Genomic DNA, 20,194 nt, shown 5'->3' on the forward strand with positions numbered 1-20,194 from the left:
CCATTCCATTAAATTCCATTGAATTCCATTCCATTCCATTCCTTTCCGTTCCATTCCATTCCATTCCATTCCATTCCGTTCTACTCGGGTTGATTCCATTCCATTCCATTCCATTCACTTCGATTCCATTCGATTCCATTCGATTCCATTCCATTCCATTCCATTCCATTCCATTCCAATCCATTCCATTCTACTCGGGTTGATTCCATTCCATTCCATTCCATTCCCTTCCATTCTATTCCATTCGGTTCCATTCGATTCCATTCGATTCCATTCCATTTCACTCCATTCCATTCCTTTCCGTTCCGTTCCATTCCGTTCCGTTCCATTCCATTCCTTTCTACTCGGGTTGATTCCATTCTATTCCACTCCATTCCATTCGATTCCATTCGATTCCATTCCATTCCATTCCATTCCATTCCATTCCATTCCATTCCATTCCATTCCATTCCATGCCATTCCATTCCATTCCATTCCATTCCATTCCGTTCTACTCGGGTTGATTCCACTCCATTCCATTCCATTCCATTCCATTCCATTTCTTTGAATTCCATTCCATTCCATTCCATTCCATTCCGTTCTACTCGGGTTGATTCCATTCCTTTCCATTCCATTCCATTCCATTCCATTCCATTCCATTCCAATCCATTCCATTCTACTCGGGTTGATTCCATTCCATTCCATTCCATTCCATTCTATTCCATTGAATTCCATTCCATTCCATTCCATTCCATTCCATTCCATTCCATTCCATTCCATTCCATTCCATTCCGTTCTACTCGGGTTGATTCCATTCCATTCCATTCCATTCCATTCCATTCCATTCCATTCTTTTCGATTCCATTCGATTCCCTTCGATTCCATTCCATTCCATTACATTATATTCCATTCCATTCCAATCCATTCCATTCTACTCGGGTTGATTCCATTCCATTCCATTCCATTCCATTAAATTCCATTTCATTCAATTCCATTGAATTCCATTCCATTCCATTCCATTCCATTCCTATCCATTCCATTCTACTCGGGTTGATTCCATTCCATTCCATTCCATTCCATTCCATTCCATTCCATTCCATTCCATTCCATTCCATTCCATTCCATTCCATTCCATTCCATTCCATTCCATTCCTTTCCGTTCCATTCTATTCCATTCCGTTCCATTCCATTCCATTCGATTCCATTCGATTAAATTCCATTCCATTCCATTCCATTCCATTCCATTCCATTCCATTTCATTCCTTTCGATTCCATTCCATTCCATTCCATTCCATTCCATTCCATTCCATTCCGTTCTATTCGGGTTCATTCCATTCCATTCCATTCCATTCCAATCCATTCCATTCCGTTCTACTCGGGTCCATTCCATTCCATTCCTTTCCATTCCATTCCATTGCATTGCATTCGATTCCATTCCTTTCCATTCCAATCCATTCCATTCTACTCGGGTTGATTCCATTCCATTCCATTCCATTCAATTCCATTCCATTCCCTTCCATTCCATTCCATTCGATTCCTTTCGATTCCTTTCGATTCCATTCCATTTCACTCCATTCCATTCCGTTCCGTTCTGTTCCGTTCCGTTCCGTTCTATTCGGGTTGATTCCATTCTATTCCACTCCATTCCATTCGATTCCATTCGATTCCATTCGATTCCATTCCATTCCATTCCATTCCATTCCATTCCATTCCATTCCATTCCATTCTATTCTATTGAATTCCATTCCATTCCATTCGATTCCATTCCATTCCATTCGATACCAATCCATTCCATTCTACTCGGGTTGATTCCATTCCATTCCATTCCATTCAATTCCATTCCATTCCCTTCCATTCCATTCCATTCGGTTCCTTTCGATTCCTTTCGATTCCATTCCATTTCACTCCATTCCATTCCGTTCCGTTCCGTTCCGTTCCATTCCATTCCATTCTACTCGGGTTGATTCCATTCTATTCCACTCCTTTCCATTCGATTCCATTCGATTCCATTCGATTCCATTCCATTCCATTCCATTCCATTCCATTCCATTTCATTTTTTCCATTGAATTCCATTCCATTCCATTTCATTCCATTCCAATCCATTCCAATCTACTCGGGTTGATTCCATTCCATTCCATTCCATTCCATTCCATTCCATTCCATTCCATTCCATTCCATTCGATTCCATTCGATTCGATTCCATTCCATTCCATTCCATTCCATTCCATTCGATTCCATTCCATTCCATTCCATTCCATTCCATTCAATTCCATTCCATTCCATTCCGTTCTACTCGGGTTGATTCAATTCCATTCCATTCCATTCCATTCCATTCCATTCCATTCCATTCCATTTCATTCAATTCCATTGAATTCCATTTCATTCCATTCCATTCCATTCCAATCCATTCCATTCTACTCGGGTTGATTCCATTCCATTCCATTCCATTCCATTCCATTCCATTCCATTCCATTCCATTCCATTCCATTCCATTCCAATCCATTCGATTCCATTCCATTCCATTCGATTCCATTCCATTCCATTCCATTCCATTCCATTCCATTCCTTTCCGTTCCATTCGATTCCATTCCGTTCCATTCCATTCCATTCGATTCCATTCGATTAAATTCCATTCCATTCCATTCCATTCCATTCCATTCCATTCCTTTCGATTCCATTCCATTCCATTCCATTCCATTCCATTCCATTCCATTCCATTCCATTCCATTCCGTTCTATTCGGGTTCATTCCATTCCATTCCATTCCATTCCAATCCATTCCATTCCGTTCTACTCGGGTCCATTCCATTCCATTCCATTCCATTCCATTCCATTCCATTGCATTGCATTCGATTCCATTCCTTTCCATTCCAATCCATTCCATTCTACTCGGGTTGATTCCATTCCATTCCATTCCATTCCATTCCATTCCATTCCATTCCGTTCTATTCGGGTTCATTCCATTCCATTCCATTCCATTCCAATCCATTCCATTCCGTTCTACTCGGGTCCATTCCATTCCATTCCATTCCATTCCATTCCATTCCATTCCATTCCATTCCATTGCATTGCATTCGATTCCATTCCTTTCCATTCCAATCCATTCCATTCTACTCCGGTTGATTCCATTCCATTCCATTCCATTCCATTCCATTCAATTCCATTCCATTCCCTTCCATTCCATTCCATTCGGTTCCTTTCGATTCCTTTCGATTCCATTCCATTTCACTCCATTCCTTTCCGTTCCGTTCTGTTCCGTTCCGTTCAGTTCTATTCGGGTTGATTCCATTCTATTCCACTCCATTCCATTCGATTCCATTCGATTCCATTCGATTCCATTCAATTCCATTCCATTCCATTCCATTCCATTCCATTCCATTCCATTCTATTCTATTGAATTCCATTCCATTCCATTCGATTCCATTCCATTCCATTCCATTCCAATCCATTCCATTCTACTCGGGTTGATTCCATTCCATTCCATTCCCTTCCTTCCATTCCATTCGGTTCCGTTCGATTCCATTCGAATCCATTCCATTTCACTCCATTCCATTCCGTTCCGTTCCGTTCCGTTCCGTTCCGTTCCATTCCATTCCATTCTACTCGGGTTGATTCCATTCTATTCCACTCCTTTCCATTCGATTCCATTCGATTCCATTCGATTCCATTCCATTCCATTCCATTCCATTCCATTCCATTTCATTTTTTCCATTGAATTCCATTCCATTCCATTTCATTCCATTCCAATCCATTCCAATCTACTCGGGTTGATTCCATTCCATTCCATTCCATTCCATTCCATTCCATTCCATTCCATTCCATTCCATTCCATTCGATTCCATTCGATTCGATTCCATTCCATTCCATTCCATTCCATTCCATTCCATTCGATTCCATTCCATTCCATTCCATTCCATTCCATTCAATTCCATTCCATTCCATTCCGTTCTACTCGGGTTGATTCCATTCCATTCCATTCAATTCCATTCCATTCCATTCCATTCCATTCCATTCCATTCCATTCCATTCCGTTGTACTCGGGTTGATTCCATTCCATTCCATTCCATTCCATTCCATTCCATTCAATTCCATTCCATTCCATTCCGTTCTACTCGGGTTGATTCCATTCCATTCCATTCCATTCCATTCCATTCCATTCCATTCCATTCCATTCCATTCCATTCCATTCCGTTGTACTCGGGTTGATTCCATTCCATTCCATTCCATTCCATTCCATTCCATTCCATTCCATTCCATTCCATTCGATTCGATTCCATTCCATTCCATTCCATTCCATTCCAGTCCATTCCATTCTACTCGGGTTGATTCCATTCCATTCCATTCATTCCATTGCATTCCATTCCCTTCCATTCCATTCCATTCTATTCCATTCCATTCCATTTGATTCCATTCCATTTCACTCCATTCCATTCCGTTCCGTTCCGTTCCGTTCCGTTCCGTTCCGTTCTATTCTGGTTGATTCCATTCTATTCCACTCCATTCCATTCGATTCCATTCGATTCCATTCGATTCCATTCCATTCCATTCCATTCCATTCCATTCCATTCCATTCCTTTCCATTCCCTTCCATTCTATTCTATTGAATTACATTCCATTCCATTCCATTCCATTCCTATCCATTCCATTCTACTCGGGTTGATTCCATTCCTCTCCATTCCTTTCCATTCCATTCCATTAAATTCCATTCCATTCCATTCCATTCCATTCCGTTCCGTTCTACTCGGGTTCATTCCATTCCATTCCATTCCATTCCATTCCATTCCATTCCATTCCATTCCATTCCATTCCATTCCATTCCATTCCATTCCATTCCATTCCATTCCATTCCATTCCGTTCTACTCGCGTCCATTCCATTCCTTTCCATTCCATTCGATTCCATTCCATTCCATTCGATTCCATTCCATTCCATTCCATTCCAATCCATTCCATTCTACTCGGGTTGAATCCATTCCATTCCATTCCATTCCATTCCATTCCATTCCATTCCATTCCATTCCATTCCATTCCATTCCATTCCATTCCATTCCAGTCCATTCCATTCGATTCCATTCCATTCCATCCCATTTCATTGCATTCCATTCCATTCCATTCCATTCCATTCCATTCCATTCCATTCCTTTCTACTCGAGTTGATTCCATTCCATTCCATTCCATTCCATTCCATTCCATTCTATTCCATTGAATTCTATTCCATTCCATTCCATTCCATTCCATTCCACTCCACTCCACTCCATTCCATTCCATTCCATTCCATTCCATTCCATTCCATTCCATTTCATTCCACTCCATTCCGTTCTACTCGGGTTGATTCCATTCCATTCCATTCCATTCCACTCCATTCCATTCCATTCCATTGAATTCCATTCCATTCCATTCCATTCCATTCCATTCCATTCCATTCCATTCCATTCCATTCCATTCTACTCGGGTTGATTCCTTTCCATTCCATTCCATTCCATTCCATTCCATTCCATTCCATTCCATTCCATTCCATTCCGTTCTACTCGGGTTCATTCCATTCCATTCCATTCCATTCCATTCCATTCCATTCCATTCCATTCCATTCCGTTCCATTCCGTTCTACTCGCGTCCATTCCATTCCTTTCCATTCCATCCGATTCCATTCCATTCCATTAGATTCCATTCCATTCCATTCCATTCCAATCCATTCCATTCTACTCGGGTTGATTCCATTCCATTCCATTCCATTCCATTCCATTCCATTCCATTCCATTCCATTCCATTCCATTCCATTCCATTTCATTCCAGTCCATTCCATTCGATTCCATTCCATTCCATCCCATTTCATTGCATTCCATTCCATTCCATTCCATTCCATTCCATTCCATTCCATTCCATTCCATTCCTTTCTACTCGAGTTTATTCCATTCCATTCCATTCCATTCCATTCCATTCTATTCCATTGAATTCTATTCCATTCCATTCCATTCCATTCCATTCCACTCCACTCCACTCCATTCCATTCCATTCCATTCCATTCCATTCCATTCCATTTCATTCCACTCCATTCCGTTCTACTCGGGTTGATTCCATTCAATTCCATTCCATTCCATTCCATTCCATTCCATTGAATTCCATTCCATTCCATTCCATTCCATTCCATTCCATTCCATTCCGTTCTACTCGGGTTGATTCCATTCCATTCCATTCCATTCCATTCCATTCCATTCCATTCCATTCCATTCCATTCGATTCCATTCGATTCCCTTCGATTCCATTCCATTCCATTACATTATATTCCATTCCATTCCAATCCACTCCATTCTACTCGTGTTGATTCCATTCCATTCCATTCCATTCCATTCCATTCCATTCCATTAAATTCCATTGAATTCCATTCCATTCCATTCCGTTCCATTCCATTCCATTCCATTCCATTCCGTTCTACTCGGGTTGATTCCATTCCATTCCATTCCATTCACTTCGATTCCATTCGATTCCATTCGATTCCATTCCATTCCATTCCATTCCATTCCATTCCAATCCATTCCATTCTACTCGGGTTGATTCCATTCCATTCCATTCCATTCCCTTCCATTCTATTCCATTCGGTTCCATTCGATTCCATTCGATTCCATTCCATTTCACTCCATTCCATTCCTTTCCGTTCCGTTCCATTCCGTTCCGTTCCATTCCATTCCTTTCTACTCGGGTTGATTCCATTCTATTCCACTCCATTCCATTCGATTCCATTCGATTCCATTCCATTCCATTCCATTCCATTCCATTCCATTCCATTCCATTCCATTCCATTCCATGCCATTCCATTCCATTCCATTCCATTTCATTCCGTTCTACTCGGGTTGATTCCACTCCATTCCATTCCATTCCATTCCATTCCATTTCTTTGAATTCCATTCCATTCCATTCCATTCCATTCCGTTATACTCGGGTTGATTCCATTCCTTTCCATTCCATTCCATTCCATTCCATTCCATTCCATTCCAATCCATTCCATTCTACTCGGGTTGATTCCATTCCATTCCATTCCATTCCATTCTAATCCATTGAATTCCATTCCATTCCATTCCATTCCATTCCATTCCATTCCATTCCATTCCATTCCATTCCATTCCATTCCGTTCTACTCGGGTTGATTCCATTCCATTCCATTCCATTCCATTCCATTCCATTCCATTCCTTTCGATTCCATTCGATTCCCTTCGATTCCATTCCATTCCATTACATTATATTCCATTCCATTCCAATCCATTCCATTCTACTCGGGTTGATTCCATTCCATTCCATTCCATTCCATTAAATTCCATTTCATTCAATTCCATTGAATTCCATTCCATTCCATTCCATTCCATTCCTATCCATTCCATTCTACTCGGGTTGATTCCATTCCATTCCATTCCATTCCATTCCATTCCATTCCATTCCATTCCATTCCATTCCATTCCATTCCATTCCTTTCCGTTCCATTCTATTCCATTCCGTTCCATTCCATTCCATTCGATTCCATTCGATTAAATTCCATTCCATTCCATTCCATTCCATTCCATTCCATTCCATTTCATTCCTTTCGATTCCATTCCATTCCATTCCATTCCATTCCATTCCATTCCATTCCGTTCTATTCGGGTTCATTCCATTCCATTCCATTCCATTCCAATCCATTCCATTCCGTTCTACTCGGGTCCATTCCATTCCATTCCTTTCCATTCCATTCCATTGCATTGCATTCGATTCCATTCCTTTCCATTCCAATCCATTCCATTCTACTCGGGTTGATTCCATTCCATTCCATTCCATTCAATTCCATTCCATTCCCTTCCATTCCATTCCATTCGATTCCTTTCGATTCCTTTCGATTCCATTCCATTTCACTCCATTCCGTTCCGTTCCGTTCTGTTCCGTTCCGTTCCGTTCTATTCGGGTTGATTCCATTCTATTCCACTCCATTCCATTCCATTCCATTCGATTCCATTCGATTCCATTCCATTCCATTCCATTCCATTCCATTCCATTCCATTCCATTCTATTCTATTGAATTCCATTCCATTCCATTCGATTCCATTCCATTCCATTCGATACCAATCCATTCCATTCTACTCGGGTTGATTCCATTCCATTCCATTCCATTCAATTCCATTCCATTCCCTTCCATTCCATTCCATTCGGTTCCTTTCGATTCCTTTCGATTCCATTCCATTTCACTCCATTCCATTCCGTTCCGTTCCGTTCCGTTCCATTCCATTCCATTCTACTCGGGTTGATTCCATTCTATTCCACTCCTTTCCATTCGATTCCATTCGATTCCATTCGATTCCATTCCATTCCATTCCATTCCATTCCATTTCATTTTTTCCATTGAATTCCATTCCATTCCATTTCATTCCATTCCAATCCATTCCAATCTACTCGGGTTGATTCCATTCCATTCCATTCCATTCCATTCCATTCCATTCCATTCCATTCCATTCCATTCGATTCCATTCGATTCGATTCCATTCCATTCCATTCCATTCCATTCCATTCGATTCCATTCCATTCCATTCCATTCCATTCCATTCAATTCCATTCCATTCCATTCCGTTCTACTCGGGTTGATTCAATTCCATTCCATTCCATTCCATTCCATTCCATTCCATTCCATTCCATTTCATTCAATTCCATTGAATTCCATTTCATTCCATTCCATTCCATTCCAATCCATTCCATTCTACTCGGGTTGATTCCATTCCATTCCATTCCATTCCATTCCATTCCATTCCATTCCATTCCATTCCATTCCATTCCAATCCATTCGATTCCATTCCATTCCATTCGATTCCATTCCATTCCATTCCATTCCATTCCATTCCATTCCTTTCCGTTCCATTCGATTCCATTCCGTTCCATTCCATTCCATTCGATTCCATTCGATTAAATTCCATTCCATTCCATTCCATTCCATTCCATTCCATTCCATTCCTTTCGATTCCATTCCATTCCATTCCATTCCATTCCATTCCATTCCATTCCATTCCATTCCGTTCTATTCGGGTTCATTCCATTCCATTCCATTCCATTCCAATCCATTCCATTCCGTTCTACTCGGGTCCATTCCATTCCATTCCATTCCATTCCATTCCATTCCATTCCATTGCATTGCATTCGATTCCATTCCTTTCCATTCCAATCCATTCCATTCTACTCGGGTTGATTCCATTCCATTCCATTCCATTCCATTCCATTCCATTCCATTCCATTCCGTTCTATTCGGGTTCATTCCATTCCATTCCATTCCATTCCAATCCATTCCATTCCATTCCATTCGATTCCATTCGATTCCATTCCATTCCATTCCATTCCATTCCATTCCATTCCATTCCATTCTATTCTATTGAATTCCATTCCATTCCATTCGATTCCATTCCATTCCATTCGATACCAATCCATTCCATTCTACTCGGGTTGATTCCATTCCATTCCATTCCATTCAATTCCATTCCATTCCCTTCCATTCCATTCCATTCGGTTCCTTTCGATTCCTTTCGATTCCATTCCATTTCACTCCATTCCATTCCGTTCCGTTCCGTTCCGTTCCATTCCATTCCATTCTACTCGGGTTGATTCCATTCTATTCCACTCCTTTCCATTCGATTCCATTCGATTCCATTCGATTCCATTCCATTCCATTCCATTCCATTCCATTTCATTTTTTCCATTGAATTCCATTCCATTCCATTTCATTCCATTCCAATCCATTCCAATCTACTCGGGTTGATTCCGTTCCATTCCATTCCATTCCATTCCATTCCATTCCATTCCATTCCATTCCATTCGATTCCATTCGATTCGATTCCATTCCATTCCATTCCATTCCATTCCATTCGATTCCATTCCATTCCATTCCATTCCATTCCATTCAATTCCATTCCATTCCATTCCGTTCTACTCGGGTTGATTCAATTCCATTCCATTCCATTCCATTCCATTCCATTCCATTCCATTCCATTTCATTCAATTCCATTGAATTCCATTTCATTCCATTCCATTCCATTCCAATCCATTCCATTCTACTCGGGTTGATTCCATTCCATTCCATTCCATTCCATTCCATTCCATTCCATTCCATTCCATTCCATTCCATTCCAATCCATTCGATTCCATTCCATTCCATTCGATTCCATTCCATTCCATTCCATTCCATTCCATTCCATTCCTTTCCGTTCCATTCGATTCCATTCCGTTCCATTCCATTCCATTCGATTCCATTCGATTAAATTCCATTCCATTCCATTCCATTCCATTCCATTCCATTCCATTCCTTTCGATTCCATTCCATTCCATTCCATTCCATTCCATTCCATTCCATTCCATTCCATTCCGTTCTATTCGGGTTCATTCCATTCCATTCCATTCCATTCCAATCCATTCCATTCCGTTCTACTCGGGTCCATTCCATTCCATTCCATTCCATTCCATTCCATTCCATTCCATTGCATTGCATTCGATTCCATTCCTTTCCATTCCAATCCATTCCATTCTACTCGGGTTGATTCCATTCCATTCCATTCCATTCCATTCCATTCCATTCCATTCCATTCCGTTCTATTCGGGTTCATTCCATTCCATTCCATTCCATTCCAATCCATTCCATTCCGTTCTACTCGGGTCCATTCCATTCCATTCCATTCCATTCCATTCCATTCCATTCCATTCCATTGCATTGCATTCGATTCCATTCCTTTCCATTCCAATCCATTCCATTCTACTCCGGTTGATTCCATTCCATTCCATTCCATTCCATTCCATTCAATTCCATTCCATTCCCTTCCATTCCATTCCATTCGGATCCTTTCGATTCCTTTCGATTCCATTCCATTTCACTCCATTCCTTTCCGTTCCGTTCTGTTCCGTTCCGTTCAGTTCTATTCGGGTTGATTCCATTCTATTCCACTCCATTCCATTCGATTCCATTCGACTCCATTCGATTCCATTCCATTCCATTCCATTCCATTCCATTCCATTCCATTCCATTCCATTCCATTCCATTCTATTCTATTGAATTCCATTCCATTCCATTCGATTCCATTCCATTCCATTCCATTCCAATCCATTCCATTCTACTCGGGTTGATTCCATTCCATTCCATTCCCTTCCTTCCATTCCATTCGGTTCCGTTCGATTCCATTCGAATCCATTCCATTTCACTCCATTCCATTCCGTTCCGTTCCGTTCCGTTCCGTTCCGTTCCGTTCCGTTCCATTCCATTCCATTCTACTCGGGTTGATTCCATTCTATTCCACTCCTTTCCATTCGATTCCATTCGATTCCATTCGATTCCATTCCATTCCATTCCATTCCATTCCATTCCATTCCATTTCATTTTTTCCATTGAATTCCATTCCATTCCATTTCATTCCATTCCAATCCATTCCAATCTACTCGGGTTGATTCCATTCCATTCCATTCCATTCCATTCCATTCCATTCCATTCCATTCCATTCCATTCGATTCCATTCGATTCGATTCCATTCCATTCCATTCCATTCCATTCGATTCCATTCCATTCCATTCCATTCCATTCCATTCAATTCCATTCCATTCCATTCCGTTCTACTCGGGTTGATTCCATTCCATTCCATTCCATTCCATTCCATTCCATTCCATTCCATTCCATTCCATTCCATTCCGTTGTACTCGGGTTGATTCCATTCCATTCCATTCCATTCCATTCCATTCCATTCAATTCCATTCCATTCCATTCCGTTCTACTCGGGTTGATTCCATTCCATTCCATTCCATTCCATTCCATTCCATTCCATTCCATTCCATTCCATTCCATTCCGTTGTACTCGGGTTGATTCCATTCCATTCCATTCCATTCCATTCCATTCCATTCCATTCCATTCCATTCCATTCGATTCGATTCCATTCCATTCCATTCCATTCCATTCCAGTCCATTCCATTCTACTCGGGTTGATTCCATTCCATTCCATTCATTCCATTGCATTCCATTCCCTTCCATTCCATTCCATTCTATTCCATTCCATTCCATTTGATTCCATTCCATTTCACTCCATTCCATTCCGTTCCGTTCCGTTCCGTTCCGTTCCGTTCCGTTCTATTCTGGTTGATTCCATTCTATTCCACTCCATTCCATTCGATTCCATTCGATTCCATTCGATTCCATTCCATTCCATTCCATTCCATTCCATTCCATTCCATTCCATTCCTTTCCATTCCCTTCCATTCTATTCTATTGAATTACATTCCATTCCATTCCATTCCATTCCTATCCATTCCATTCTACTCGGGTTGATTCCATTCCTCTCCATTCCTTTCCATTCCATTCCATTAAATTCCATTCCATTCCATTCCATTCCATTCCGTTCCGTTCTACTCGGGTTCATTCCATTCCATTCCATTCCATTCCATTCCATTCCATTCCATTCCATTCCATTCCATTCCATTCCATTCCGTTCTACTCGCGTCCATTCCATTCCTTTCCATTCCATTCGATTCCATTCCATTCCATTCGATTCCATTCCATTCCATTCCATTCCAATCCATTCCATTCTACTCGGGTTGAATCCATTCCATTCCATTCCATTCCATTCCATTCCATTCCATTCCATTCCATTCCATTCCATTCCATTCCATTCCATTCCATTCCATTTCATTCCAGTCCATTCCATTCGATTCCATTCCATTCCATCCCATTTCATTGCATTCCATTCCATTCCATTCCATTCCATTCCATTCCATTCCATTCCTTTCTACTCGAGTTGATTCCATTCCATTCCATTCCATTCCATTCCATTCCATTCTATTCCATTGAATTCTATTCCATTCCATTCCATTCCATTCCATTCCACTCCACTCCACTCCATTCCATTCCATTCCATTCCATTCCATTCCATTCCATTCCATTTCATTCCACTCCATTCCGTTCTACTCGGGTTGATTCCATTCCATTCCATTCCATTCCACTCCATTCCATTCCATTCCATTGAATTCCATTCCATTGCATTCCATTCCATTCCATTCCATTCCATTCCATTCCATTCCATTCCGTTCTACTCGGGTTGATTCCTTTCCATTCCATTCCATTCCATTCCATTCCATTCCATTCCATTCCATTCCATTCGATTCCCTTCGATTCCATTCCATTCCATTACATTATATTCCATTCCATTCCAATCCATTCCATTCTACTTGGGTTGATTCCATTCCATTCCATTCCATTCCATTCCATTCCATTCCATTCCATTAAATTCCATTGAATTCCATTCCATTCCATTCCGTTCCATTCCATTCCATTCCATTCCATTCCATTCCATTCCGTTCTACTCGGGTTGATTCCATTCCATTCCATTCCATTCATTTCGATTCCATTCGATTCCATTCGATTCCATTACATTCCATTGCATTCCATTCCAATCCATTCCATTCTACTCGGGTTGATTCCATTCCATTCCATTCCATTCCCTTCCATTCCATTCCATTCGGTTCCATTCGATTCCATTCGATTCCATTCCATTTCACTCCATTCCATTCCTTTACGTTCCGTTCCATTCCGTTCCGTTCCATTCCATTCCTTTCTACTCGGGTTGATTCCATTCTATTCCACTCCATTCCATTCGATTCCATTCGATTCCATTCCATTCCATTCCATTCCATTCCATTCCATTCCATTCCATTTCATTCCATTCCATTCCATTCCATGCCATTCCATTCCATTCCATTCCATTCCGTTCTACTCGGGTTGATTCCACTCCATTCCATTCCATTCCATTCCATTCCATTTCTTTGAATTCCATTCCATTCCATTCCATTCCATTCCGTTCTAATCGGGTTGATTCCATTCCTTTCCATTCCATTCCATTCCATTCCATTCCATTCCATTCCATTCCAATCCATTCCATTCTACTCGGGTTGATTCCATTCCATTCTATTCCATTCCATTCTATTCCATTGAATTCCATTCCATTCCATTCCATTCCATTCCATTCCATTCCATTACGTTCTACTCGGGTTGATTCTATTCCCTTCCATTCCGTTCCATTCAATTCCATTCCATTGAATTCCATTCCATTCCATTCCATTCCATTCCTTTCCATTCCATTCCATTCCATTCCATTCCATTCCATTCCGTTCTACTCTGGTTGATTCCATTCCATTCCATTCCATTCCATTCCATCCCATTCCATTCCATTCCATTCCATTCGATTCCATTCGATTCCATTCCATTCCATTCCATTCCATTCCATTCCATTCCATTCCATTCCATTCCATTCCATTACAATCCATTCCATTCGATTCCATTCCATTCCATTCCATTCCATTCCATTCCATTCCGTTGTACTCGGGTTGATTCCATTCCATTCCATTCCATTCCATTCCATTCCATTCAATTCCATTCCATTCCATTCCGTTCTACTCGGGTTGATTCCATTCCATTCCATTCCATTCCATTCCATTCCATTCCATTCCATTCCATTCCATTCCGTTGTACTCGGGTTGATTCCATTCCATTCCATTCCATTCCATTCCATTCCATTCCATTCCATTCCATTCCATTCCATTCGATTCGATTCCATTCCATTCCATTCCATTCCATTCCAGTCCATTCCATTCTACTCGGGTTGATTCCATTCCATTCCATTCATTCCATTGCATTCCATTCCCTTCCATTCCATTCCATTCTATTCCATTCCATTCCATTTGATTCCATTCCATTTCACTCCATTCCATTCCGTTCCGTTCCGTTCCGTTCCGTTCCGTTCCGTTCTATTCTGGTTGATTCCATTCTATTCCACTCCATTCCATTCGATTCCATTCGATTCCATTCGATTCCATTCCATTCCATTCCATTCCATTCCATTCCATTCCATTCCATTCCTTTCCATTCCCTTCCATTCTATTCTATTGAATTACATTCCATTCCATTCCATTCCATTCCTATCCATTCCATTCTACTCGGGTTGATTCCATTCCTCTCCATTCCTTTCCATTCCATTCCATTAAATTCCATTCCATTCCATTCCATTCCATTCCGTTCCGTTCTACTCGGGTTCATTCCATTCCATTCCATTCCATTCCATTCCATTCCATTCCATTCCATTCCATTCCATTCCATTCCGTTCTACTCGCGTCCATTCCATTCCTTTCCATTCCATTCGATTCCATTCCATTCCATTCGATTCCATTCCATTCCATTCCATTCCAATCCATTCCATTCTACTCGGGTTGAATCCATTCCATTCCATTCCATTCCATTCCATTCCATTCCATTCCATTCCATTCCATTCCATTCCATTCCATTCCATTCCATTCCATTCCATTCCATTCCATTCCATTCCATTCCATTCCATTCCATTTCATTCCAGTCCATTCCATTCGATTCCATTCCATTCCATCCCATTTCATTGCATTCCATTCCATTCCATTCCATTCCATTCCATTCCATTCCATTCCTTTCTACTCGAGTTGATTCCATTCCATTCCATTCCATTCCATTCCATTCCATTCTATTCCATTGAATTCTATTCCATTCCATTCCATTCCATTCCATTCCACTCCACTCCACTCCATTCCATTCCATTCCATTCCATTCCATTCCATTCCATTCCATTTCATTCCACTCCATTCCGTTCTACTCGGGTTGATTCCATTCCATTCCATTCCATTCCATTCCATTCCATTCCGTTCTACTCGGGTTGATTCCATTCCATTCCATTCCATTCATTTCGATTCCATTCGATTCCATTCGATTCCATTACATTCCATTGCATTCCATTCCAATCCATTCCATTCTACTCGGGTTGATTCCATTCCATTCCATTCCATTCCCTTCCATTCCATTCCATTCGGTTCCATTCGATTCCATTCGATTCCATTCCATTTCACTCCATTCCATTCCTTTACGTTCCGTTCCATTCCGTTCCGTTCCATTCCATTCCTTTCTACTCGGGTTGATTCCATTCTATTCCACTCCATTCCATTCGATTCCATTCGATTCCATTCCATTCCATTCCATTCCATTCCATTCCATTCCATTCCATTCCATTTCATTCCATTCCATTCCATTCCATGCCATTCCATTCCATTCCATTCCATTCCATTCCGTTCTACTCGGGTTGATTCCACTCCATTCCATTCCATTCCATTCCATTCCATTTCTTTGAATTCCATTCCATTCCATTCCATTCCATTCCGTTCTAATCGGGTTGATTCCATTCCTTTCCATTCCATTCCATTCCATTCCATTCCATTCCATTCCAATCCATTCCATTCTACTCGGGTTGATTCCATTCCATTCTATTCCATTCCATTCTATTCCATTGAATTCCATTCCATTCCATTCCATTCCATTCCATTCCATTCCATTACGTTCTACTCGGGTTGATTCTATTCCCTTCCATTCCGTTCCATTCAATTCCATTCCATTGAATTCCATTCCATTCCATTCCATTCCATTCCTTTCCATTCCATTCCATTCCATTCCATTCCATTCCATTCCATTCCGTTCTACTCTGGTTGATTCCATTCCATTCCATTCCATTCCATTCCATCCCATTCCATTCCATTCCATTCCATTCGATTCCATTCGATTCCATTCCATTCCATTCCATTCCATTCCATTCCATTCCATTCCATTCCATTCCATTCCATTACAATCCATTCCATTCGATTCCATTCCATTCCATTCCATTCCATTCCATTCCATTCCATTCCATTCGATTCCATTCGATTCAATTCGATTCCATTCGATTACATTCCATTGCATTCCATTCCATTCCATTCCATTCCATTCCCTTCCATTCCTTTCCATTCCGTTCTACTCGGGTTGATTCCATTCCATTCCATTCCATTCCATTCCATTCCATTCCATTCCATTCCATTATATTCCATTGAATTCCATTCCATTCCATTCCATTCCATTCCATTCCATTCCATTCCATTCCATTCCATTCCATTCCATTCCGTTCTACTCGGGTTGATTCCATTCCATTCCATTCCATTCCATTCCATTCCACTCCATTCCATTCCATTCCATTACAATCCATTCCATTCTACTCGGGTTGATTCCATTCCATTTCATTGCATTCCATTCTATTCCATTCAATTCCATTCCATTCCATTCCATTCCATTCCATTCAATTCCATTCCGTTCCATTCCATTCGATTCCATTCCATTCCATTCCATTCCATTCCATTCCATTCCATTCCATTCGATTCCATTCGATTCCATTCCATTCCATTCCATTCCATTCCATTCCATTCCATTCCATTCCATTCCATTCCATTCCTTTCCATTCCATTCCATTCCGTTCTACTCGGGTTGATTCCATTCCATTCCATTCCATTCCATTCCATTCCATTCCACTCCACTCCACTCCATTCCATTCCATTCCATTCCATTCCATTCCATTCCATTTCATTCCACTCCATTCCGTTCTACTCAGGTTGATTCCATTCCATTCCATTCCATTCCATTCCATTGAATTCCATTCCATTCCATTCCATTCCATTCCATTCCATTCCATTCTGTTCTACTCGGGTTGATTCCATTCCATTCCATTCCATTCCATTCCATTCCATTCCATTCGATTCCATTTGATTCCCTTCGATTCCATTCCATTCCATTACATTATATTCCATTCCATTCCAATCCATTCCATTCTACTCGGGTTGATTCCATTCCACTCCATTCCATTCCATTCCATTCCATTCCATTCCATTCCATTCCATTAAATTCCATTGAATTCCATTCCATTCCATTCCGTTCCATTCCATTCCATTCCATTCCATTCCATTCCATTCCATTCCGTTCTACTCGGGTTGATTCCATTCCATTCCATTCCATTCAATTCGATTCCAATCGATTCCATTCGATTCCATTCCATTCCATTCCATTCCATTCCAATCCATTCCATTCTACTCGGGTTGATTCCATTCCATTCCATTCCATTCCCTTCCATTCCACTCCTTTCGGATCCATTCGATTCCATTCGATTCCATTCCATTTCACTCCATTCCATTCCTTTCCGTTCCGTTCCATTCCGTTCCGTTCCATTCCATTCCTTTCTACTCGGGTTGATTCCATTCTATTCCACTCCATTCCATTCGATTCCATTCGATTCCATTCCATTCCATTCCATTCCATTCCATTCCATTCCATTCCATTCCATTCCATTTCTTTCCATTCCATTCCATTCCATGCCATTCCATTCCAATCCATTCCATTCCATTCCGTTCTACTCGGGTTGATTCCACTCCACTCCATTCCATTCCATTCCATTCCATTCCATTTCTTTGAATTCCATTCCATTCCATTCCATTCCATTCCGTTCTACTCGTGTTGATTCCATTCCTTTCCATTCCATTCCATTCCATTCCATTCCATTACATTCCAATCCATTCCATTCTACTCGGGTTGATTCCATTCCATTCCATTCCATTCCATTCTATTCCATTGAATTCCATTCCATTCCATTCCATTCCATTCCATTCCATTCCATTCCATTCCATTCCATTCCATTCCATTCCGTTCTACTCGGTTTGATTCTATTCCCTTCCATTCCGTTCCATTCCATTCCATTCCATTGAATTCCATTCCATTCCATTCCATTCCATTCCTTTCCATTCCATTCCATTCCATTCCATTCCGTTCTACTCGGGTTGATTCCATTCCATTCCATTCCATTCCATTCCATTCCATTCCATTCCATTCCATTCCATTCCATTTCATTGGATTCCATTCGATTTCATTCCTTTCCTTTCCATTCCATTCCATTCCATTCCATACCATTCCATTCCATTACAATCCATTCGATTCGATTCCATTCCATTCCATTCCATTCCATTCCATTCCATTCCATTCCATTCCATTCGATTCCATTCGATTCCATTCGATTCCATTCGATTACATTCCATTGCATTCCATTCCATTCCATTCCATTCCATTCCATTCCTTTCCATTCCTTTCCATTCCGATCTACTCGGGTTGATTCCATTCCATTCCATTCCATTCCATTCCATTCCATTCCATTCCATTCCATTCCATTCCATTATATTCCATTGAATTCCATTCCATTCCATTCCATTCCATTCCATTCCATTCCATTCCATTCCATTCCATTCCATTCCATTCCGTTCTACTCGGGTTGATTCCATTCCATTCCATTCCATTCCATTCCATTCCACTCCATTCCATTCCATTCCATTACAATCCATTCCATTCTACTCGGGTTGATTCCATTCCATTTCATTGCATTCCATTCTATTCCATTCAATTCCATTCCATTCCATTCCATTCCATTCCATTCCATTCCATTCCATTCCATTCCGTTCCATTCCATTCGATTCCATTCCATTCCATTCCATTCCATTCCATTCCATTGCATTCCATTCGATTCCATTCGATTCCATTCGATTCCATTCCATTCCATTCCATTCCATTCCATTCCATTCCATTCCATTCCTTTCCATTCCATTCCATTCCGTTCTACTCGGGTTGATTCCATTCCATTCCATTCCATTCCATTCCATTCCATTATATTCCATTGAATTCCATTCCATTCCATTCCATTCCATTCCATTCCATTCCATTCCATTCCATTCCATTCCATTCCATTCCATTCCTTTCTACTCGGGTTGATTCCATTCCATCCCATTCCATTCCATTCCATTCCATTCCATTCCATTCCATTCCATTCCATTCCATTCCATTCCATTCCGTTCTACTCGGGTTGATTCCATTCCATTCCATTCCATTCCATTCCATTCCATTCCGTTCCATTCGATACCATTCGATTCCATTCCATTCCATTACATTATATTCCATTCCATTCCAATCCATTGCATTCTACTCGGGTTGATTCCATTCCATTCCATTCCATTCCATTCCATTCCATTCCCTTCCATTCCATTCCATTCGGTTCCATTTGATTCCATTCAATTCCATTCCATTCCATTCCAATCCATTCCATTCAACTCGGGTTGATTCCATTCCATTCCATTCCAGTCTATTCCATTCCTTTCCATTTCATTCCAGTCCATTCCATTCGATTCCATTCCATTCCTTTCCATTTCATTGCATTCCATTCCATTCCATTCCATTTAGTTCCATTCCATTCCATTCCTTTCTACTCGGGTTGATTCCATTGTATTCCATTCCATTCCATTCGATTCCATTCGATTCCATTCGATTCCATTCCATTCCATTCCAT

Source organism: Gorilla gorilla, chromosome 15, assembly GCF_029281585.2.
Source record: "Gorilla gorilla gorilla isolate KB3781 chromosome 15, NHGRI_mGorGor1-v2.1_pri, whole genome shotgun sequence".
Lineage (NCBI taxonomy): Eukaryota > Metazoa > Chordata > Mammalia > Primates > Hominidae > Gorilla > Gorilla gorilla.